Raw genomic sequence first — 25,883 nt, 5'->3', positions numbered from 1 at the left:
CCCAGAACAAAATGGAGATTTCTGAAAAGAAGAAATGGATTATATAATGGACATGATTAGGTGCATGCTCATTGATTCAGGTCTTCCCATAAAGCACTGGGAGAGAGCAGCAATGACTGCAGTTTACCTACAAAATAGATTGCCAACCAAAGCCACAGAAGCAACTCCATATGAGTTATGGCATGGCAGGGGAAACCAAATGTAGAACACATCAAGAGTCTTTGGATGTAAAGAAGCTTATGCTCACATACCAAAAGAAAGAGATCCAAGCTAGAACCCTACTATTTAAGCAGGTATATTTATGGGCTATTCTCCAGAAGTAAAGGATACAGGATTTTGATCCAGAAACTAACCAAATTACTATATGCAGAGTGGTGCAGTGGGACGGGGGACCCAGAGATGGCAAGCCTGCTGTGATGGTGACCATTCAGAGGGAGATGGCGATAGCAACCAGCTGATCCTACATCGCCCAGAGTCCCAGGATGACATCACCGTGCAGATGCCAGCAAATGCTCAACCTGAAGAGGGATGGCGGTGAAATCCCAGACCTGACAGGTGAGGCAGAGGAGTCACAGACTACTGCGGAGGCAGACAGACCTTTGGCCCTCAGGCTCATCAGCGGACCTAACAAGGGAGTTCCAGCTGAGAAACTTACCTACCTTGCAAAGGAAACCATCATTGCATGAACCAGCTTCATGGTCTGAGTTACAGTGAATGCCTGAACCAGAAGCAAGAGGTGGAAAGAGGCAGCACAAGAAGAAATGGCTGCACTACATAAAACCAAACATGGACTCTCACAGAACTACCTAAGGGGTAGAAGCGTTGCTCGGTTGTAAATGGGTTTTAAAGCTAAAACAAGATGCGGAAGGTCAGATTGAGAATAAAGGCCAGACTTGTTGCTGAGGATTCTCTCAGATCTATGGAACAGATTATGATCAGACTTTGCACCTGTTGTAAAATATTCTACAATTAGAATGCTCTTAAGCATTGCTGCATCTAGAAACATGAAAACTGAGCATTTGGACGTTAAAACCGCATTTTGCATGGCGAAGTGAACAGGAGCTTTATATGAAGCAACCACCAGGGTTCATAGATGAAAAGAATAAACATTTAGTCTGTAAACTTCAGAAAGGACTTTATGAATTGAAACAAGCAGCTAAAGCTTGGTCAGATAAGCTAGCCAAGATGCTACTAAGTCAGGACTTCATGAGGGCAATGCAGACCCCACTGTCTTTTATAGCAGACACAAAAATGGGAGATGGACATTTATCCTGACATATGTTGATGACCTGATTATTTGCCATGAAAATGAAACTGACTGTGCTGAGATTATATCCCAACTCAACAAGGAGAGTAGAAGTCAAGCACCTGGGAGATGCCAGCTTCTACTTGGGGATCCAAATCGAACGTGAACCAGATGGAAGCTATCTTCTTAGCCAGAAAAAAGAAAATATTGGAACTGCTACAGAGTCTGAACCTGGAAGGTGTCAATCCAATGCCTACCCCAATGAGTTCTGATTTCTACAGACAAGTACTACCTGATGACTTGCTACCTGACAACAATGATTACAGGACTGCAATAGAGTGGCTTTTGCACTTAGCAATGACAACCAGACCTGACATTGCTACGTACGTGAAATATATTGTCCAGAAGGGTTAGCACACACCCACAAGAGACTGGACTGCTGTTAAAAGCGAGTGGTGAGGTACTTAAGTACTTTGAGCTTTAAACTGGAAACTGCCAGCAACTAAAGCACCCACACTATTGGGATATGCGGATGCAGATTGGGCTGGAGAAAGAACAGATCTAAAGATCTACCAGTGGCTGTGTTTTCTATGGGGGAAGTGCTGTAAGTTGGGCAAGCCGTAAACAAAGTGTTGTTGCTCACTCATCTACTGAATCAGAATTAGTATCAGTTTCTGAGGCATGTAGAGAATTACAATAACTTTTAATGTTGTTAGAAGATTTTGGTATTGATGAACCTTTACCTGTACAAATGCTAGAAGATAACCAGAGTTGTATAGCTCTTTTCTCTTTCAGATAAGAACAGTGCCGCGTACTAAACACATTGGAATTAAGGATCAATATGTAAAGACTCTTGCAGAGCGGAAGGAACTGTGAAACTTAAGCTACTGTCCTACTGATATGATGACAGCAGACATCTTGACCAAACCACACTGCCAAGAGACAGGTTCCAAGGCCTGCGTGACAAACTGTATACCTCGAAAGCATGCAGTGTCGAGAGGTATACAGTGTCGAGAGGTTGGAATAAGCGACTTCTGCATGCCTGGACACTGGGGGGTGCTGTATATCACTCTAACTGTGATGTTGCCTCTCTTGTTTGCCCTCCTTGTCTGGGCCAGGAGACCGCCCACTAACTTCCTTTCTTCCCCATGCTAGCCTCACTTCTGCTCTAGCCTTTGAACCGAGCGCATGGTCAATGGCAGCCTGCTCAGTGGGGCCTTTCCCACTGCAGCATCCACTCACTTCCACACACGTGATGGCGCGTTAGTTGTGCCCACTTGTCATAGGGAAAGTAATCTCTTTAGTCTAGGGTTCTTTCTATCTACCTTTTCTTGGAACAAAGTTGTGAACTGAAGATGATTGAATAAATGTAAGTTTTACCTTTTACATTTATGTCTCTGGAGAACTTTCTATAAACTGCAGTCACACACACTACTGGGCATATCCATGACTCTAAACGAAATCTAACAAGGGGGAGGGTGGCCAAGATATGCCTGTGGAGCAAGCAATGAGTTGGGAAGGGAGGGGTGTGGGTTTGGTGTTTGGGCTAGAGGAAGAGGGAGGGGAGACTGTTGTCAGGCCCAGCAAGAGAGTGGTGGCTTGCTGCTGCTATCCGGCCAGCTGGCCTTGGTGTTTGGGATGGGGGACTCTAGGCACAAGGACCCAATGGGAGCATTCTACAAGGAAGGAGGTCCAGAAACTAACAGCAGATAAATTCAAAATCTCCTGAGACCTTTCGGTGAGACAGGGTATCTTTGTGCATCTCCTTAACCTAACAGCTCCTGAGCATGTTTCCTCAAATCCAGTTCTGGCCCACCTGACAGGCAAGATGACAGAGGGAGGCCTTCCACTCTTAGGAACTTGACCTTAAGGTGAGCCTTGTGAACTGTCCACTCAGAAGAAGGGAAAACTCTTCGTTATAACCCCTTCTCATGTAATGTGGTTTATGGATGGATTTGACTGCTTTAATGGAGTTCTCTTAATTTCCCTATTTCAGGCTACCATTAATGTGTGAGGTAAATCTTTTCTCTTATCACAGTGCAGTCACTCAAGTCTATATTTCAACCACTATAAAGGTAGTTAAAGGTACTCAGAGTTAAGCAGAGTTTACCCAGTGGTAAAATAACCATTTCTGTCTGTAAAGTGTAGAGGGAAATGAAGGTTATTTTCATAGTTTGTAAGCCAATCGCTCTGTACTGAGATTTAAATTTGTATGTGATGTACCTGCCTGCACTGATATTTCTCCTTGGTAGAGAAATAGCAGATGCGATGAATAAAACCAATTATGCCATCTCAGTAAGTACAACATAGCATTTGTCTATGAATGATAGGTTATACGTGTTGCTGTGCTGAATAATATCTCTTTAGGAAAATCATGATGTGTGAAGCAACTCCTAGAACCAACTTCAGTGCACAATTTGAGACAAAGCTTTAACTTGTATTTTGGAAACCAAGATCTGACCCTAGAAACCGTATCTTTCATGTCATACATTAGTTGGTATTTTTTCACTGCATATGGATCAAGAATCAAGTAAGATACATCCTGATAGTTTCTACAGCAAGTTTCTTAGAATCTTAGGAGCAATTAGAGGGAGTAATGGAGAAGGAGATGGTGATCAACATCTATATGCAAAGGCTATGTACTTCAGAATGCCAGTAGTTTGTGGACAGCTGGACCCTTGCAGCAATGTTTATTGATTTCTCAGAAACATCTGGTTGGCTACTGTAGAAAATGAAATCCTGGGTTAGATGGATGTCAGGGTCATAGCTCACTTGGGGCACACATACACACACTCTCCAAAAAATTTTTTGCCCAGCCCTGATTGTTTCACCATACCTAGTAAGTTTCAATTTGTGGAGCTCCATACTGAAAAGGTTGGGACCAACTGTTTTAAAGAATATCCCACCTATAAATTTGTGGAGAGAGGATGCTGATATTGCAAGCATTGATCAACAGTTTCTTACCACAATCAGCTTTTTCTCCAAAAGGTTGCAAGCTTGCAGGAAAATTTTCTTCAAAACTTACTCAAGAACAGAACATATTTTTAAGACATCATTCCTACTTTCAAGCAAGCCACCTCTACAACTTTGGAAGGGCCCGTTCAGATCCATGGCTGAACCTTCTCCCAGATTTCCTGTGGCCCTGACCTTTGGATTGCTAACCTCTCCTATGGCTGCGTCAATAGTAAGAGGGGTGGGATTGCTTCTTTAAGCAGCTGTTACTGGGCCAGACCAACAGACTATCAAGCATATGGGAATGAGCATATGGGAAAGAGGTGCCAGAGGTTAAGAAAGGTTGTTCTATGTGCATATAATTCAATCTGGCTCATCCAAACAGCAGGCAGGAAAAACGCTCTGGGTCTTTTCCAGGCCAGGAAAAGAGACTTCGAAAGAAAAAAGAAGAAACAAGGTGTGGTTGACCCTCTTCCCTCTCTACATTTGAGGTCTTTGCTGGTGCTGAGGTTTCTACTGGAACCACAGAGGCAGACAGAGAGGGCCAAGCACTTGCAGATGCCCTGAAACCCCACAGAAGCCAAACAGATACATAGCATTTTACATTGGGTTTCTCATTCATTTATTAAGTACCTCCTGCTCCATACCGCAAACCAGTTATCCAGGCCATGCAGCAATAGTGTTGATCTGAAATGGATAATGTATTTTTGTAACTACAAAGACTCAGAAACTAGATGTTTGTCCTCCTCCTCCTCAGTTTCTGTAGACAAAATGGTTTACTGGTTGTGAATGAAATTAGCCTGAAGCAGAAACTTTGCTATTTCCCCATCTTATATAACCATCCCGTGGGTAGTTTAACATGTTGTTTTGCTCAGCATAGTCAGAAAGCACATTTTGTTTTTTATGAGAACTTACTGCTTTCAAGATTCAAATCCTGCTCAACTTAGAAAAGTAACGAGAACATGACAAAGAGACTGTGGCCAAATGTAGAGCTACAGGAAAGAGAACCCAGCAAAGAAAACAAAAGAGAGTGAATCTTGCCTGCCTACAATATAGTGCCATTGCTTTAATGTATCAGCACAGACAAAGGCACTCACTAGTATCACACATTTAATCCATGCAACAGATGTGTTTACAAGTATTCTGTTATCTGGTTTGACGCAAAATTGAATGGGCACATTGGCTTTGGCTACTGACTGTATCAAACTCTCATTGATCACGTGCAGATGAGAAACACCCCCATTTTGGAAGAACAGACAGAAAGAGGAAAATACTGGAATGTGCGGATGCAGCATACGTTGCGCCACAGCAACTGTGCACAGTTGAGTTGGCTTCTCCTCACAGACTAATCCATTTGCGAGTGAAAGCTGTGGTACAGCCATAGCGCCAAACCCAGTGCTGTGGGAAAGCATCCACCGTCAGAAGGCCTTTGAAAGCCCTTCAGACTAAGATCTGTGTGGGCAGTCAAGCTAGTAACCATCTTTGTGGACACAAATAAGATTAACACTGACCAGTGCAGAAGCATGTAGCTCCAACTTTCAGGGAAACAGGAAGGCACAAAGTAGTTCAAGTTTTCATCATCCCACAGCATCTGGGGGCAGCGGCCTGTTAAATACATGTGAGGGTGGCGTAGTTCAAACCCCTGTTGATGCCAGAGCCCTCCTTTTTCAAGGGCTCAAGCAGCTTTTTCTAACACAGTGACAAAAGCCCAATGAGAACCCACCAGCCCGTTTTCAAGAGGCTACTCTCCTCACTCACATTGGGACAGTACCTTGACCAAAATGAGAATTAGGGCTTAGCACATCTCCCAACTGGTGGAGAAATGAGGCAGCACATCCAAGGAGAGGAAATGAACGAAGGGGGGCTTGGTGGGAAATGTGTAATGAAAATTATTAGGGAAGATTTATCAAAACAAAAGTTTCATTGGCTTTCTAAATGCACCTAGATCATTGACTATAAATGGAAAATATTCACAAGCAGGGAGGCTCTTCAAGGTCAGACATCCTTCACCAGTTGCTCACAGCCCAATGTTGTTCACCATTCCTGTTCAGAACATGGCCATAAATTGCAGCAATCACCACTCTTGACCTTCCTCCTCCTAGAAGGAGCATGTGGTCATCTGCAAAGGTAGACAGTTTGGCCTCAGAAGGTTTACTTATTTCTCACAGCATGTAGTTTTGGAAGTGCTGTCCTAAGAGATAGGGAAATTATGCCAGGCCTTTATTTGGCATGAGGAACAAAGGTAGGGGAGAACCCCTTCCCTTTTTAAGATGCAGATACACATATGAAATACAGCCCTGTTAAAGTTTCCAATGGCATTTTGGAATCACAAGCCAACAGCACAGTCTTTGCTCTCACCAAGAATGGTTAAACAAAGGTCAACTTTTAGTTTTTAGCTATTTTTAAAGTGTGCCTTTGTACTGTACTGCTGCCCACTGAATCTCCTCATGAGTTGTTGGTTTCCATTAGTCAATTATAGGCCTGCATCCATTTAGCTTCAGTACTACACAGTCAGGTCAAAAGAATCTGAAGTATTTCCAGATGAACACCACCTACATAAGTATAGCTTAAGGTATATCTATCAGCACAGAGAAACTAAAGTCCAACGCTTATATCTGCAAAAAGGATTCATGGCTTTAAAAAGTGGAGCAGATAAACACTATTTTGCCAAAGCATTTTTAATTTGCACATGCTGAATGCATTTTTTGTGAAGGTGGTAAGGAGAATGGAGCACATTCCTGGCTCCTGCTAGAATGCCCAAGCCAATAAGTTACACCTGTATCTTGGGGCAAGCAACAGTTCTTTGGAAGCCCACCACCATACAAGAACAAAGTTGGTGACAGAGCTAATGTGCAACAGGCAACATCAACATGATGGGGGGCGGGGAGGGAGGGAAGTGACTCTTATCTACTGAGCCACTGCAGAAGAGGCAAGCTGAGATGCCAACCCAATTATCTGATATTGCTAAATACACATGCCCTCTCACTCGTATATATTGGTACTACAAACACCCACATGTAAGAAACTGAAATCACAACTGTATGACCACCATTTCCAACTTCAACAGTGTTTGTCAGCTATGATCTGCAGAACTTTAGAACTCTGCAAAGAAACCTGAAGGTCTGGCTGACATCCATGCAACTGCTGCCTACATGTTCAACAGCAGATGGATCTCTAGAGAATGCACAAGTTGTCTGCATGGACAAGGATCCTTAACAGCTGGATATGCTGGCCAAAGTTTGTGCTCATTGCCATTGTGCTCATTGCCTTGTTTCTTATGCCAGGCTGTGCTTCAGACACACCCAAAGATACTTTGCCCAGCTCCAGTTTGGGGACAAGCCCTGACTCTCTGAGCTGGGGTGCTCAAAACAACCCTATTGTGCTCAACTTTACTTTTGCCAGGTGTGGAGGGGAGGGGCAATGCTTCCCTCAGCAACCAGAGAAAGACAAGCTTATAAATCTCTATGCATAGAAAAGTGTTGTGTTTGAATCAGTATGGGGGAGCATCAGACAAGACTAGCCTCTGGTCTCTCATTCTGAGATGCTATGATCACACTAGAATTTTTTTAAGTCTACGAAAATGAATGCTACTAAGATTTGTGCACCATATGCCCTCTTCTCTTATTCCTCAGTTATTTCCTAGCAAGTCATTTTACAGTTCAGAGTTTGATTTTAAGACATATGGAGCTGTTTCCCAGGAGTAAAGATGCTCTGTGACCATACCACACTCTTTCCACCAAGTGCTTCTATCTGTCATCTTCCGCAGTAGCAGAAAACCTGTAAAAGGGGCAATTTCTTACTCCAGCTCTCGACCAAAAACCCCCCAAACTTTCTTTCACTAGGCCACCACAAGTTTGCAATTTTACATACCAACAATACAGCGGAAGTTTCCCAGTGTTATGTCATTGTTATCTGTGCGTAATTCTGCCAGTAAGGAGAACTCTTGTTATCTAACCATTGTGGTCTATTTGTACATTTCCCTTTCAGGGCGGAGGACGTTTTTGGCAGCAAGAGGGAAAAACTACACACGCTCATATAGTCCTGTACAACACTTTGAAAAAAAGAAGAATGTGCCATGCCAGCATTCTTAGTGCAGCAATGATCACAACACCAGAGAAAGTGCTAGAAATTTTCACTGACAATGGAACCAGTAGAATGAACAAACTGTGGCCCTGAGGCTCAATGCAGACCCCATGGGTACTCAAAATGTCTGCCCCCCTCCCAACACCCTCACCTGTTTTTCTCTTGCGACGTACCAGCTGAGACACAGACATATGAATATTTTATCTCTCAATGACAGCAGAAGCAAAGGCCTGGGTAAAACCTTCTTGTTATTACTTACTATTTATTAGAAAAGTATATGCTGCCTCTCCAGAAAGCTTCACACCTCAGCCTTGAGTGTGTATCTTGGAACAACCAGCAGCAAATACCCATTAATCCATGTCCAAGGGCTTGTTGTTGATTTTTTTTTGCAGGGGCTGCAGAGCAGCGGCAAGGAGAGTTTGGCCAGAGCAGGGGTCAGCAACCTTTAACACCCAAAGAGCCATTTGGACCCGTTTTCCATGGAAAAGAAAACACTTGGAGCCGCAAATACTATTTGACATTTAAAATGAAGATAACACGGTATATATTCTCATGCAGGGAAAGGTTCCCTTCTTTGGGGCCCATTTTTACCCATCAAAGCAAAAAAAAAGGGGGTGGGTAAAATGCCTGTTGTCTTGTACATGATTCAAAAGACCAGCAATAGAATCCCCATTTCACACATTTCTCTTTTCTTGTTTTGAAAGACACTGATTATGCCCCCCCCCCCAAAAAAAGAACACCCTCAAATTCCACTTGGACGGTGGATCAAAATTAGTGCCTTTAATGGGGCTGTCTACTTCTGGGGTGGGGGCTGAACCCCCCCCCCTGAGAAAATGTCTACCATGGAGGGTGGACTCGACAGCCATATTCCTCACTGAGCATGGCCCCCACCCTGGTCCCAAAAGCCACAGCTTCTGAGAATCTACCCCCAAATGTCCTGGGATTTCCTGTCGGGAGTTAGCAACCCACGACAACCATGGCTGAGGATGATCCTGGCATTCCTCCCTTCCACGATCTACAAGCTTACCCTCCACTGGCTTACTCTGAAGTAAACCTTCCAAGATCCATGTACAAGGCTTTCCCCATGCGCTCCTGCCCTCCTTGGCAATGCAGAAGCAAACAATACCCACCCACCCCTGCCTCCCCATCAAACAGCCCTGATGAGTGCAACCTTGCAAGGCTGCAGGTAATAACTCCTTTAAAACCTGACATCGTATTTCTCACCTGGACTCAGCCAGGCTGCCATCCTCCAGAAAAGCCCCTGGAGCTCAGTGGGGCTGCTGGGGGGGCTGCAACCCAAGGTGGTGCTGCTAGGGTCCCCCAAGAAGGACCCAAGGGAGGGGGAAATGAGGCCACCCAAAGCAGGGCCAACCCCTGACCCCCATTCAAGGGGGGGCGGACAGGTTAGGATTGCGCTGAAAATCTACGCTCCTGCAACTCCCTCCCATTTCCCGCCTTTCGCCACTCACCTGTTCAAGAGGATACACCAGCGGCGCTCTGCCCCCGGCCCATGCCGGCATCACCGGCATCAGCCAACCAGGCACCTGGGACTGGGAAGCCAGAAGTGGCTTGGGATAGCCGTCTCAGGATGTGCCTCTCTAGGAATGGGGACTCTTTCCCATTAATCCTTAGGGCAACTCTCCTAAGGAGGCTGAGAGGACCCAAGCCACATGAAGCTGCAGTGCAAGGACAAAAAAGCCGCATGCGACTCCAGAGCCTCAGGTTGCAGACCCCTGGCCCAGAGGTGCACCATTGCCCTGCTGGATCAAACCATCTACTAATATAGCACCCATCTTCTGACTGAGCTTGTGGAAGGTATCTTGGACTTGGTGTTGAGCACCCTGGGCTCCCTGTTACAATGGTAACTGACATGAAGGACTAGATTTAAGAGAAGACTATGCAGGAGATGCAGATTCATTTTTAATTGGGGACAAACGGCATGAAAAATGTCTACCCTGGACAGTGACGTAGGTATAGATTTTTTATGGGGCGGGTTTGGAGGGCAGGGCCACGCCCCCACCCACTCCTGGGGGCATGGCCATGCCCCGCCCTCAGCCTCAGTGCTTATAAAAGCAACTCTCTGAGGCTGGGGACGGCAGACTCCCCTGCCCTGCCCCCCCTGCCCCCCCCACCGGCTGGGCTTCCAGTTGGCAGTCCCTTCTGCCCTCCCCTCCAGGCAGAGGCGTAGCTATAAAAATGGAGCCCGGTGCAAATTCTGAGATTTGCAGGGGGGCCCTGGGCAGCCACTGTGATGCTGGAATCCACCCCCAAACAGTATCACTTTCAATGGTGTTTAAATTAGGGAGCCCAGATTCGCCTTTTAAATCCACCTTAAAGGGAGAACCTGGGGTCCCCACTTAAAACAACATCGAAAGTAATGCTGTTTGGGGGTGGATTTAAAAGGAGAATCTGGGAAAATTTGGGGGGTGCCTGCTGTCAGGGGTGCAATTGTTAGGCTAGCAGGACCAAAATTTCAGGCTACTTTCAGGAGAAAGTATCTCCGATTGGAAACAATGGGGGATGGGGAAACCCCCTTTGGGAGTCCATAACTTTGGACCCCCTGAACCAAACCTCACCAAACCTAGGTGGTATCATCAGGAGAGTCTCCCAAAAGATCCCTGAAATTTTAGTGCTGCTAGCCTAAAAGTTGAGCCCCCTAAAGGCCACAAACTGAAAAAACTAAAAATTAAAAAAAACACAAATGGGGGGTAGAGCATCGGACATGTAATAGGGGGTTGAACCTGGAAACCCCCCTTACCTACATCCTTTACCCTGGAGGTGACAGCTTCATTGGTTCCTATGGGCTTCTGGATACAATTCTAGGAGCTAGTTTCTTAAATGGCTTGGATCCAGAATATATCAGGAAGATCCTTTTTCCATATAACTGAACACCCCCACCTACTGCCCCTTAGGTACTTCTAGAACCTTAGCAACCCAACCCAAAGGGCATCAATTTTCAAGCTCTAAAGTATCCGCCTGCATAGGCTTTTGTGCTTTTGGTAAAGATATTTATAAATAAATCTTTAAAAAATAAATAAAATGACCACTTGAGTGTGCTTCAGCCATTTATTCTGTGTGTGTACTCTCTACCCACTCCTTAAAACACAATTCCACTTTTCCAGAAAGAGTAGGAAACCAGTTATAAATAGAACCAAACAGAGACAGATTTCACCGTAGCAATAAAATAAGAACTGAAAATGAGTTAGAGGATAAAAGTCAACAATAGTCTATTGGCCAGGTTGTAGCCCCAGAACTAACAAAACACCAACTTTCCTAAATGCCCACAGAAACCAAAGTTTTTTGGTCAGCATCAACAAAATAATCAAGATGTGCCATATGACGCCATTGGATGAGGGCCACCATAGAAAACTCTTTTTCCCTAGCAGTCATTTACCTCTGCTCTGTTGGTAAGGACGTCTGTAGGAAAGGGAAGGATTATAAGGGAATGAAGTGTCCTTTAGACATGCTCATCCCAGGCAACTGAAAGGCTCTAAAAGTCAGCCAGCACTTATAATAATGCTCTGAAACATATTGACAGTCAATGAAGGTCTTTTAAAACAAGCATAATGTGGTCATTGTAATGTGTACCTGCGTTATTGTTGCTTGCATTATTTTATAGTTGTATGGTACTAAGTGTTTATAAATTTTAATTTTATTGCATTGCATAGTTGTTTTTAAAGTTGCAAGCCATGTTCAAACCAAGAATGTACTTCAAGGCAAGGTATAAATTTCAACAAACAATTAAAATAGCCATTTTATTGGGAGAAACAGAAAGTTAAGGGTGCAAGGAAACGTACATAGTATAACTGGAGTATGTTACTGCTGTGCGTAGTGTCCGGAGGGATTGTATCTAGGCGATTGAGATGCATTCCTACCTCACTGTAACTGCTTAATGCTACAAATCAAATGCTGCTAAAAGATATATGTAACCAGCCTGCTATATGTTACCAGTGCCATCTGGGGCATTCTTTCCTTGATCTTTACTTTATGGCTTCACACGCTTTACAGATAACTAGGCTTTCTCCAACACCCATATCCCATGAGAAAGGAAGTCATATCCATTATCTCATGGGGTTAGGAAGCCAGGTGGCTTTCTCTGACTATCCTTGGGGCACCTCTGCTCCAGGAACCGTTTTTCACAATTTCTTGGGAATTTGGGAGGGGAGACTTGCCGGGGATGAAGGGGGTGGTGAAAGCCTGGTACACCAGAATTGACTTTTGCCAATTCTTTGCTTTGGTGCTCTGACGCTTCTCAATAAACACTTCTAATCAACTCTGCAGAGTCCGTTTATTGGCTTAAAGTTTGAGAACTTACATATAGAGCTTAGGGAGATTTTATAACACAATGATGAAATGCCTTAATCATATGCAAAGCACTGATCCAATCATTTTTACCTTGCTTAATGACACCAAAATATTAAGATTAAACAGCAAAGTAACATTATTTTTGTTTTCAATACCTACACCTGAACATCAAAATTATATTGGTACAGTATCTTGGTACATTTTAATACAGTATCTAATTAATTCAGCAGTCATCTTGATTATTTTCAGTTGTTAAAAGATGAAAAGTTGCCCCCGCTTAATTCCTTTTTTCACCTAATGGGTAGAATCCCTCCTTCCCACTCATCCATGAAGAATTTATTTGTAAAGAAGTGCCAGAATTCCATTTGTGCTGCAATCTCACAGAGTGAAACTGTAGAAGGCCATTTTTTGAGAAACAGAGGGTTTTAAAACTTCCGTGTATGAACAGAGCAACTGCATGCGCCAGTACAGATCACAGCACATGTTAGAACGCAAATTATCAGAAGATTTCTGGCAGACAATGATCTTTTCTGCACAAACCATTTACAGTGTTTTCAGGCGGGAAATAAAGTGTTTCCTTCATGGAGTTCCGCACTGTTTTTTCCCCCTTTAGTTTTGGAAATGTTTCATTTTCCTTTTAATTCATCATTTCTGAAACCCCTTTGACAACAATCTTTTTTTCTGAAACGTTTCCAAATTGGCTTCCCTTTAGTGTGGTGAAACTTGAAATGTTTTTAGTTTCCCACCAAAACGCTGGCCAGTTTCCCAAGTCCCTGTATCATTGCTCAAGTTTCCCCCTTGCCTTCCGAAAAAGATGGTGCTTCAAATCGATTGAGCTTCTATGAGCACTCTGCCACACATTAGTGAAAGGGGCAATTGCTGGCGATGAGCAGGCAGGGCCTAATTCTAGCCTCCCGAGGAAGCTCTGGGGACCTTTAATTTGACAGGTGGACTAATCTGGGTTCTTTTTTGATCCACTAGTTTTGATAAAATCTAGGATCAGTAAGTGTGCGCCAGTTGTTCAGTTGTGAGAAGCTGCCTCTCGTCCTCTCACCCACCTTCTTGCAGTTTCCCGCTTTCACTTTCTCTGGGTGTCTCATTTTTTCTTTATTTTATTTTTTGGCTTTTGGTAAACTTTTTTATTTTTACTGTATCTGCAGCATGATTTTTAACTGAAGGATTATAAAAACTTTTTTGTCAAAAAAAGAAATAGAGAAGAAGCTTTTATCTTATTAGACTGGATTTGTATGCTTGTGTTTAAGTTTATATAAATTTGCTTACCAATATTATTTGTGGCTAAGTTTTCCTTCAATTTATTGATCAGTATTGTTGCAGATCTATATAACACTTTTTTCTTTTCTATTTTTTTAACTTTTGTAATGTTTTGTGGAAAGATAAAAAAAATTAAAAGGTTTTCCCTTCGCCTCATTTCCTCCTTTTGTTTTTGTTTGTTTGTTTTTGGACACATTAATGAAGCAACGAAGCTACAGATTAACAAAAAAGCCAAAAAACATTTGAAGGAGGTGAGTGAAGGATATTTTTGAAACTGCTTTTGAAAAGGCCAATATTTCACAGAAGGGCTAGATTAATTCCTTTCTGAATTGGTTCTGGTGGGTTTTCCAGGCTGTGTGGCCGTGGTCTGGTGGGTTTTGTTCCTAACGTTTCGCCTGCATCTGTGGCTGGCATCTTCAGAGGTGTATCACAGAGAGAAGTCTGTTTCTCACTGTTTCTAAGTGAGAAGGGAAAGTTTCCCTAGGGTGGGGAACCAATCATTAAGTGTTTGGGTGGAACTTGCTATGCTATTCCTTTCTGAATCCCAATCTTCCTGAGCCAGGACAGAAAATTTTACATCACAAGCCAGGAATTCTCCATTTACATCACAACAGATTTGCATACCAATCTATTACTCGTTGTAGGAACATCATATTCATTCCACTAATATAAATAGTTCAGGTTTTTCCAAACTCCACTCAAAGCTTTTTTTTTTTGCTTTGAAAGAAACCTCCTGCAAGCAGAACTGTCCCACTATTTTAATCTCCCCCGCCCCACACACAAAAGCTTATATACCATATAAATTGGCTTATCTCTGCCTTTGGGCCATAGCTAAAAGAGCAGATAAAACCTACATTACTGACATCTATGGATATTTCATGTAAGAACAGTTTCAGGAAATACAAGAAAAAATGTCTTTTTCTGAAAATATGAAATTTTTTAAATCAACTAAAATATATGCAATTTCTTGCCAAACCTCAACATTTTTACTGCTTTAACAACCCAAAATGCATAATGCAGTACACACAGTTAACAAAAAAACTGCACTTTGGTGTATCTATGAAAATTACAGTGCATCCAAAGAAGAATTTCACCCTTTTAGAATTAGAATGGCAGCAACTCTGCTTAAGGTGGCACTGATTTTTTTTTTTACAAGCCAAACTGTGAATGTATGCACTACCCGGCCAAAAGAAGTCTTTTTCTGGGCTGTTTCACATTGCAAATGCCACCATTTTTTTTAAATTTTAGATCGATCAAACTTGAAAACATTTTCCTCAACTTAGTTCCACCGCCCCCATTTACCACTGTGAGTTACATTGTCCATGAACTGAAGAGCTTGTCACCTGGTTTCCTAGACTCATGATGCACAAAAAGATCCAGGTCCAAATCATCACTCTGCCATGGAAGCACTCTGGGTGACCTCAGGCCCCTCTCAGCCTAATCTGTCTCATAGGGTTATTATAAGAATAAAGTGGAAAGGGGGAGAACAGAAAAGTAAGCTGCTTTGGGGAGAAAAGTGGCATACAAGTATCTTAGTTAACAAAGGAGATAGCCCATCAAGTGCAATTAGGTAGTACAGCTTGTAACCCTAGGAGACACCGGCACATTATGCACACCCCAAATAAGACATCCTGGGAATGCTAAAAAATGCATTCTGGGAAGGCACTCCACACAGCTTTCTTCCCAAGACGTCCTCAGGATGCCTTATTTTAGCTCAAGGCATCTTTTTTGGAGAACGCTTCAAAGTGCACCTTTTCCACCTAAGTCGCCTGCAAGACGTCTCCAGCTCAGAAGGTGTCTTATTTTTCCCATGTGACTGTTTTGCTCTCTGGTCAGTTTCATCCTCAGCTTGTACCCAACATTTTGTGCACAGCTGAAGGAATTCTCCCTGCCACCATTTGCTGAAGGCTGCCCCAGGACGTTTGCTCCGCAGGCTCCAATGCTAGGTGATTTTCAGCTCCAGGAGTACTTCGCTGCACTCAATTGGTCCTGCCAATTCCAGGAATATACAGTTTTCCTATATTTTAAAATTTTCAATGAGCTATCTGTAGTGCTGCAGACACAAATACAAGGATCTTATCAGCTCAGAAGACCCATATACCTCCCACTGAGGAACACTGGGTTGACCTGCCCACTGCGGATTTAGAAAAAATTAAGTCAGTCCACAGAGGGCAGATCAACCCAATGCTTCTCAATGGGAGGTAGACGGGTCTCCTGAGCAGCTAAGATTCTCGTATTTGTGTCTGCATCGCTACAGATAGCTCATTGAAAACTGTATATAGCTGGAATCAGCAGGACCAGCTGAGTACAACTATGTACTTTTGGGGCTGAACAGGTACACAGGAGTGGAGCATGCAGAGCAAATATCCAGGGGAAACCTTCAGCAAATGGAGGCAGGGAGAATCCCTTCAGTTGCACACAAAATGTCGGGCGCAAACTGAGGGTGAAGGTGACCAGAGACCAAAACGGCCTGGTGGGAAACAGCCTCTTTTCCTCTATGACAGCTTTGCTGTCTGGAAAGCACACCACAAGCCACCTCTTTTTATGACAGTCCCCAGACATCTATTTTGGGAGAGTGGAGTGAAAAGAGGCAGTTGCCTCTTTTTAAGACATTCCACAGGTGTCTTTTTTTTTTTTGCTATGTGGAACAGACCACTGAGTCACTTAAAAGAACTTGGCCTGCAAGTATTCAAAAAGTGCCTGTGGGAGAGGAAGAGCAACTTACAAGAGTCAGAGGGAGATTTAATACCTTATACAATAGTAGTGTATTCTGTCCAGCGCTTTCTCCCATGTTCTTATCTTGCACTGGCAAGAGAATCACTGCCAGTTAAGGAAGGAAGGCTAGCAGCAGATCCTACTTACACACTTTGTAAACTCTTCCCTATGGAAAAGTTCTCCAAACAATACTATTTCCCTGAGTGTTAAGGGAAGAAAGCAGTGCCTTCTTGACAACACCAATTACATTTCATCAGTTCTCACACTCTGCTCTGGCCTATCTGCATGCCCAGCAACCAACATCTCTGAAGGAAGAGGTAAAGAGGTCTGAGATAAGTTGGCTTAATTTGACTGCTTATGTCAAACGCACCCCTATTCCTTCTGAACATGACCACAGAACATGACCAAATAAAATTGAAGTGAAGAAGTCAGAAGTTTTAGAAGCACAGAAAAATCAGACAAAAGGTTCTCAAGCATGCAGGCAAGTGGGAACAGGGGAGGAAAAAATGCAACGCAACCCACCCCTGCCTCTTGGAAGCCTGGCCCTCACTTCTTACTCTACAGTACCCATCTTTTCAGTGGCGTAGCACCAAGGGGGGGGGGTGCACGATGCACTGGGCGTGCACCCCTGTGGGGGTATGGTGAGGGCGTGGAGGGGCGGGGGTAGACGGGGGCATAGCAGGAGCACAGGGCACACATGTGCCCCAGGTGCAGTTCCTCCTCGCTCCACCCCTTCACCTTTTATAGCTACATTTCCACATGCTTTCCCACCACAGATTATGCTTTCTTAGCAAAGAAACAATATGCTTCTGTCCCAGGAGATTTCTGCCAAGTTTACCTGCATACCAGAGATCAGTCTGGAACTGCATCAAGTTTCATGAAGCTGCATCACTTTTGCAAAGCTCACCAGAAGAGCAACACCGAGCGAGAAGGAGGTATAAAGGGCACCAGGAAAACCACAGGAGTATGCAAAGTGACTGGCATTTGTATGCAAGCTTCCTGATTGCACAGATACTGCTCAGCCTATCACCGAACTCGGCTTGATTAAGCAATCCAAGCTTAGCAAAGAGTGCTCAGAGTTTCCTGGCCGCTCCTATGCAGGGTCACAAGGCAGATTTTTTCCCAGTTGTAAGAGCACTGTGGGAAGAGATTCACCTCATACCTCAACACCTGGAGAGAGCTTGTCAGCATTTCTGTCTACTGCATTTTGTTTCTTTCAGAACTGTCAGGAAAATCTGGACTGAGCAACTGTCAAGAGTTGAAGAACACACTGTAAATCCCTTTGTTATATTACATTGCTGTCAGACAAACACATATAATCCATGTGGACAGTTAATTCTTTTCCACATATGCAGAGTAACTTTCCCTCAAAGACAGAGAAGAACATATGCCCGAGGGACAGTCTGCACGTGAAGCATGGTAAGGTGATGGACCCCATCATGGTGAAGCTGGGGATGCCATGTTTTTAATGTTCAGCAAGGAAAACAAACATGCCAGAGCTTCACTACATCAGCCTGTAAGTGGGTGTTCATATAACTGAATCCTCCCTCAAGAAAAACATACATTGGAAATAAGAATGTCAGAAGGCTAGGCTACAGCGCTTTCACCCCAGCACCTAGTTTTCTAAGTAGATTTTTTTTGTATTGAGAACCTTTTATCATGTGAACCTCATGCAATTATAGCAGTCTCACTCAACAGGAACCCGACTGTTTACCAGAATAAATGCATCCAGCCAACACTACCTGGTTTTAATGTACGTCAGTAAAGGAATGCACACCGTCATGGTGAGCAGGGTGTAGGTGGGAGCAGCCACGTAAGGGGTAGAAGGCAGATTTTACCTTCACTGCAACACTACTCAAGAGCACCACTTCAGCTTCCACATGAATACACATGAAGCTGCCTTACACTGAATCAGAGACCCTTGGTCCATCAAGATCAGTACTGTCTGCCCAACGCTGGCAGCAGCTCTCTAGGGTCTCAGGTACAACAAGCCTTTCACATCCCCTACTGCCTGATCCTTTTAATAGGAGATGCCCAGGATTGAACCTGGGACCTTCTGAAGTCCAACCAGATGCTTTATCATGGAACAACAGCCCCTTCCCTCCTAGCAACAAAGAGTCGCTCCCTCACTGCGTGCTTGGAGGGAAAAAATAAAAAGGAATAGACTTGGGAACACTGTTCAAGTTGGTTCTAAATATGATCTCTGCCTCTGGCCATTAGTGAGCCACTTTATGCCCTAGGCATCTTGAGAACACAGGTGCCAAACTTGCATCATAGGAGTCAAACATCATCTCCTGGATGATGGGAACTGTAGTCCATAACATCTGGAGGGCCATGAGTTTGACACCTGTGCTCTGGAGTCCCCCCCCCCCCCCGGTCAGGTGAGGATGTGACAGAATGTTGAGACAAAAAAAGCCAGGTATAAAAAATTGTTCCTCTAAGATCTATTCCTACCCCACAGACCCAATCCAGAACATCATGCAAAAGCAAGATTCTCCAGAACTTTCTGCAGAATTGTCAATGACAAACTTTTAAAAAATCAATGAGGAGACAATGTGAAAATATACACACTTATTTGTATGTTTAAAAGATTTATCCTCTAGACTACGTCTGAGGCCATTCTATTTTCTGGTGCCTGAGAGTATAAAAGCTTCTGTTCAGAACTCGCTTTACTTTTATCCTGCACACAAAAGTGGTTGACACTTCTACTAACCTGAAGCTGTTTCCTTCTAGCAAAGGTAGATACAATGAAGTGCTTCTCACTCAAGATGGTCTATTGAAGCAAGAAGCTCCACAGGCTCTGGCCAACCAGCTACTCCTCAGGGAGCTGAAGGTACCACTGCCTGTTCTACACAGGCTCGTTTTGTGCTTCCTTACCTGGTTTGGGAATAAAATCATCTTTACAAGTTTCGGTGGCTCTCATTTGCAAAACCTATGCCCCAAATGATTAGTGCTGCTGTAATAAGTGAACGTATGTTTTGTGTGACTTACGGAGGCACTGAGCTCAATGGCAGAGCACCAATTTTGATTGAAGAGTCCCAAATTCAATCCCCCAAACCTCCTGTTAAGAGGGGAGTGGGAAAGTAATCTCAGTTAGCAACACAGGGAAAGAATCTTCCTTCTTTAGACCTTGCAGAGCCATTGACGATGGGGATGCATAATACAGACAAGATAAGGAAACTTTATATATTCAAATTACAAGCAGGACCTACTGGATAGCTTCTAGGACAAACAGCAAACTTCCCCATGTCCTAGTTGAATCTAGGGGATTTTTAGAACTTTAGATTAACTTTTCAATGCCCAAGAAATAAAAATCATCTTCACGCTCACTCTCATACTAGGATTGCAAACAACATGGAGAAAAATAATGCCTTGCCCCTTTAACAGAGGGTTAATTTGTGGAAATGGGAAGTTAAACCTTTCTATGGAGGTAAATATCATCTGGTAGATACCCTATTAAGACTCTGTTAAAAAGACAGGCCTGCTTTTCTCCAGGCAGTTGGCAACCTGTGCTTATAAGAAAAGTTAAGTTTTCCTTTACAGTAAAATGGACTAAACTACAGGCTTGTTGCTAGCTGACACAGTCAATTTCACATCTATTGCCTTCTATGAGCCCAAGGGAGTGCTAAGTTGGGATGAGGAAACATCAGACTTCCACTCACAACAGGTCCCACTTCCCCCTTACATTATATTTTTATTGCATCCTTCTCCCAAGGATCTCAGAATGACACACAAAGTTGTCCTGTGGTCTATGAGGAAGGTTAGGCTGATAACAAGTCTAAAAATTAACTCAGGAGTTCTGTGATCGAATGAGGATTTGAATCTGCGTCTCTCTGTTTCAAGTCTGATTCTTTCATCACAATTCCACACTTTATCATAGATCTATAGAATTCTCAAGCTATTGGTTATGAATCATAGACAGTATCACTTGCAGGAGAATGTATGATTCACACATATCCATTTTAGATAAGACCCACAGGCTCTGCCATGCTTGAGAATTCCATGAACATAAGACACATGTTAAAATTGCAACAAACTAAACAAACTTCTTATCAAGAAAGATGCATATGAGATCCAGTGGAGGCAATCAGTTTTTAGGGGAGAAAAGAGGCAAGCAAACTGCTCCTCAAATATGTTTTTTTCCCAAGCAATGTAGCTTTTGGCCTTATGATTTAAAGTACTGAATGAAAACCTAGGTCTTAATCCCCACTCTGCCTTGGAAGATTTCTGGCTGACCTTGGGCCAGTCATATACTCCAATACAGGGGTGGTCAACCTATGGTTCTCCAGATGTTCATGGACTACAATTTCCATCAGCCCCTGCCAGCATGACCAATTGGCCATCCTGGCAGGGGCTGATGGAAATTGTAGCCCATGAACATCTGGAGCACCACAGGTTGACCACCCCTGCTCTAAGACTAACATACCTCACATGATAAAATGGAGGAGGGGGAAATGATATAAAGTGCTTTGGGTTCCCATTGGGGAGAAAGGCAAAGTATAAATGAAGTAAATCAATTTATAGTAGGAAATGCTAGAGAAAAATACTGACATAGAGCTTTGAAAATCACCCAATAAAACTCTATTGAACTTGAATTCAGGATAATTTCTAACTCCCCTCTTCTGAGGGAAAGTATCACTGCAAGATAAGAGCAAGAGAAGCTGAGTGTGTTTGAATGCAGCCTCCTTCCCCAAGAACTCAGTAGCAGCTTCTTTAAATGTTTAAAAATTAAAAATCAATACAACCTATTATAAAGACGTAGGATTCTGTCCTCCACAATCACAGAAGGACAGAAGAATGAAAGCAGCATGAAGCAAAAGAGGGTTGGATCAGGAATGGGAAGACTTGAGTTCAAACGCCCAACACATCCCTGAAGTTTCCTTGACTGCATCAGGCCAGTCAGCAGCTCACAGGGTTGTTGAGAGTAAAATGAGAATAAGCTCTGAGCTTACTGGACAAAGGTAGAATATCAGCACATTACACACAAAACTATAACCTGTGATTGGTATGAGGGCCTGCTTCCCTCACCTTGCTGTTTCCTCACTTTTACGTTGAGGCTGAAGGCCCAGTTCCAAGGCCTTCTCCTGAGCCCTGGCCTTTCAATATCCTCCACTTCCCTCTAGCCCTTGGAGCTGCACAGTACCCAGGTCTGTAAGACAATACTGCTCTTTGACTTCCCTGCCAAGTGCTGGACACCTTATATGCACGATACTAAAAATAAAAACATTGTTGAAGGATCACACCTTTACCTGAGTCAACTGAAATATGTTTATGATGTGATCCTCTCTGAAGACACAGCTAGGATCTCACCCAAAAAGGATGCCCAAATTCTTAGAGCAGTTGCACTGTTCAAAAGCAAGTTGCTGCTGTTACCATTAATTTTGCCAAACCTGAGGGTCTGTGAAGAACTTTGTCTACTTTGAGATTTTTGAGGCTGCAAAATGCACAGTAGCCCAAAATTAACAACTGCCAGAGACTAGCACCTTAGAATTAGCTCTTTTTTAAAAAAAAGGGATCAAACCAGAAAGCAACAAAATACTTTACCACAAGAAAGGGTGAGCATTCAGACACCCTAGGACTTTCAGCTCACTTCCCCCACACATACTCTAGAAGTTCCCCAACAGTGACACCAAAATGTGCTAAGTGCAAGACTTCCTTTATGTACAGCAGTTTCCTCCACTAAGGTCTGCTTGGCCTGATTCATATAATGTTCTTTTTGACAACTCCCAGAGACAGGGGAAACTGCTACGACTGTGAGCACATCACGGCAACAGACAACCCCCAGCAGATACACCAAGCAGTGACACACCGGACTATTTCTGCAGGGCTGGTTTTTGTCCAAATAGTCGAGGACAGCCTCAGCAGCACAGTAGAAGGGTAATGTCTGGCACCTGCACAGCTGTCATCTGGATTCAAAGGACGCCCCCAAGGAGCTGCAGCCCCACATGGGGCTCACTGGCTCCCAATTTGTCAAAAATCCTCTCATTCCCCGCCCTTTTGTTTGCTGACATACCAGCATCTTCATGCACTCAAGCCCAACATTTGCCCACCTGTGTTCTTAACAAGCATCTCCAAGTTCTTCCACAATTGGCAAGGACTGCAAACCAAACAGTTGCCCATACCAGACAACTCCATTAAGAAAAGTCTGATGCCTTCTTCTAGACAAGCTTGTTAGGTTGGAGAACATCAACTCAGGCTGGAGGAACTTCCTCGTATAAAAGGCAGAAAATCACCCCATCGTAGGAAGGATCCCTGGACACTTCCTAAGAGTCCATTAGTTCTCCAGAGACAGACCATAGTCAAAGTATTCCTAAAATGTTATTAACATATCTTTGGCAGGGAAGGATTGAGGAGGGATAACAATATTGGGCAGCAGAGTTGCAAACAGCTTCTTGGGGGTTTTTTGACAGTGGTTTCTTAATTACGTGAGGATTTTAGAAAACTTTGTTGCTTAAAACAACAACAAAACAACCACAACAACAGGCAAAAAGGGTGCTGCCATCACAGAGGTTTCTAATTTTTAAGTGGTGTATGGAGAAAAGCCTTTTGCTTCTCAAACTATCTCACAACAAGAGAAATTTTGGCAAACAGACAAATAACTTAATGGAATTCACTGCCACAATATTGGGTATACAACCACGAGTTTAATGTGCCCTTTAAAATGGATTAGAAACATTCATGAAGAATAGGTCTCGCAATAGTAATTAAATGGAACTGCCATAGTCAGAAGCAGGACACCAAATGGTGGACTCAAAACAAGAGGAGACAATTTTCATGTCCTGCTTGAGAGTAACAAGCTACAGCAGGGAAACAAAGCTGGGATTTAACAGACAGTCTGACCAAACAGGGGAAATCCTGTTTTCATACAACATCAGTCAGTACTGTTAAGAGTCAAATGACTGTGATCCAGACAGTTGCCAAGAGAACTTCCAGAATGCTAATTTCCTTGAAAGATATACTTTTCGCATTGAAGGAATGGTAAGGAACAGTCGTAGGCGGAATTACTCTACATGTTAAGTGGCTGAAATTAATGTCTATTTTTATAGTACAATTGAGTATACCTTGTAGCTAGCTAGTGACAAAGAAAAACCCAACGGGTAGCAACGCCCGTGAGCTCACTAAAACACTTCCCTTTGATCCCGCTGATATTTAATCGAGCAAGACCTCACTGAAGTTTCATTGAAAAAAGTTTGCTCCAAACATTCACACACACATGTGCCTCCAGTCAATCTGGCTAAACCTTTTGCGCCGACAGGATTCCTTTGCAACAAAGCCCAGCCATGGAACGGGATGCCATATGTGCAACACATGTATCGGCTGCAGATTAATGACATAGCATATAGAACAATGTCATGAAAATGCTTTGCTTGCATAGATGCCTGCAGAAACAGGCAAGCTCCAAATCAAGCAGAGGAAGATCTGATTAAGCACCACCCTTGCTTAGCTAGCTGGACCTGGGCTCCAGTCCACTGAACCCTGTTCAAAATAAACCAATCAATCAAGCTATCGGGGCTAAGAGGGAAATGCAACCAACTCAACAAGCAGGGAAAGAAATTCCTGGAACAGGCAAAGAAAGTGATGGCTGGTTTTCCCACCCGAGCGCTGGGGGGTAAAGACCCTGCAGTACAAAGCCCGGCTTCTTTCAATGGCTTTGCCAAACGCTGCCCATGTAAGGACAAAAGCCACCTCCAGAATCGTGATGCAGCGCTAAGGCAGCCCCCTCCCCTTCACCAGCCACAAAGCTCCCTTGCAAGACCCTTCCAGCTTTCCCAGCAGGAGTGGCTCTTCTTGCCCAGTCCGTCGGGCGGGTGAAAGTGACCAGGCACCGCTTCAAACTTTCCAACAGGAAAAAAAAGGATTTTAGAAAGAATGACCGGAAAATAGCAGAGACGGAATCCCGGAGGGCTTTTAAACTGGCAAATATTAAGGAGGCGGAGACCAGAAGTAGAGAGGATGGGTAACACTCCCCCTTCCTATTCTGTCTAAGGCAGCGTTCCTAAGCGCACTTTCTAAGGAGGGAGTCCCCTTTACTTCCATGTAAATACGTTCAGGCTCGAGCAGGATTAGCGCAATCTAAACAGTGGAAAGATGTCGATGGCTGACGACGGCCCTGATAGATCTGCCCTCCAAGCGCACACGCATCCCTACCCCCAAAGAGGGGGTGTGTGTCTCATCTTCAGCCCTTTGTATCCTCGCTGCGAAAGAGGACCGTGGTTTACTTTCCTTTTCTTGCCTCTTCGCACGGATTCATATGGGGGGTGGGATTTCCCAAACAGTCACCCCGTCCTTTTCCCCCTTTTTGCACAACGGCCCGGCCGGGACCTTGCTCCTCCACCCCACCCCGCGAGAGCTGTCTTCTCACCGGCGTGCTCAACCTTGCAACGGGAGAACTTTGCCAGACGGACCCGCAGACGGCCGCTTGGGGCGGGGGTACAAAGAAAGCAGGCGCCGCGATAACATCTGGAGAGGCTTCTCCAGCCGCGCCTCCTCCCGCTCCCCCCCCCCCGCCACTACATACGCAGCAAAAGCACGTTGTTCTGCCCCCCGCCCCCCTCGGGCCTTTGTGTTCACCCAAGTCAAAGGAGGCCCGCGAAACAAGGAAGGAGGGAAGGAAGGAAGGGCGCTCTCACCTCGCCTTTGCACCGCTCAGCCCCGCAGGGAACGCAAACGCTTCCTCCCCAGCCGGCCGAAAAATTACACCTCCAGCCTGTCTTTCTACAACCCGGCTCGGCAGTAGCGAGAGAGAGAAACGGGCAGCTTGGCCGCAGACGCGCGTCTCCCGGCCGGCCGGCCAGCGACTCACTCCTGAGCACCACCAGCCAGCCTCCTTCCCCGGGCAACCCCAGCCCGATCGCGCGCGCGCAGCCCCTGCCTGGTTGTCCCGGCCTGCGGGGCGGAGCCGGCGAGGCGCTCGGCAGCTGTGGCACCGCCCGCAACCGAGGGGACCGGCCACAGCGGCGGCCCCGCCGACCGGTCTTTGTTGTTGCGGTAAGAGGGGAAGAAAAGGAGGGGGCGATCCGAAGGGGAGGGGGAGCGGGAGGGGGAGGGGGCGATCCGAGGCGCGGTGGCGCGGGTGCAAGGAGGGAAGTGCATCCTGGCTGCCCCCCTGGCCTTTCTTCGCAGGTGAGCGTGCAGAGGAAGCCCTCCTGGAATGGGCCTTTCTTGTTCTGGACTGGGCTCAGGATGTAAACTCCGCTGACTTCCGTGGGGCACATCCGAGACAAAGAGCCCAACCCTAAAACGGGTCTGCTCAGTAGCAGACCTGGCTGGCTCCCATGGAACATGATGGAAGGCGCCTCAGGATTTCAGC

The 25,883-nt window shown here is 44.6% G+C and overlaps 1 protein-coding gene across 2 annotated transcripts in view; it reads right to left on the bottom strand.

Moving 5' to 3' along the window:
* Positions 1-25,550, bottom strand: part of FAM107B (family with sequence similarity 107 member B) — a 59,552-nt gene extending 34,002 nt beyond the window's left edge. Inside the window, exon 1 of one of the 2 annotated variants that reach the window (XM_048499929.1) lies at positions 25,204-25,550. The gene's annotated coding sequence lies outside the window, so the exon portion shown is untranslated. Of the gene's footprint in view, positions 1-24,935; positions 25,060-25,203 lie in introns of those variants that run through there. The other variant, XM_048499930.1, reaches the window with a different exon arrangement.
* Between the last annotated feature and the right edge of the window lie 333 nt (positions 25,551-25,883).

This window comes from Sphaerodactylus townsendi, linkage group LG06 (genome assembly GCF_021028975.2).
Source record: "Sphaerodactylus townsendi isolate TG3544 linkage group LG06, MPM_Stown_v2.3, whole genome shotgun sequence".
Taxonomy (NCBI): domain Eukaryota; kingdom Metazoa; phylum Chordata; class Lepidosauria; order Squamata; family Sphaerodactylidae; genus Sphaerodactylus; species Sphaerodactylus townsendi.
This window is presented reverse-complemented; position numbering and strand designations above follow the sequence as displayed.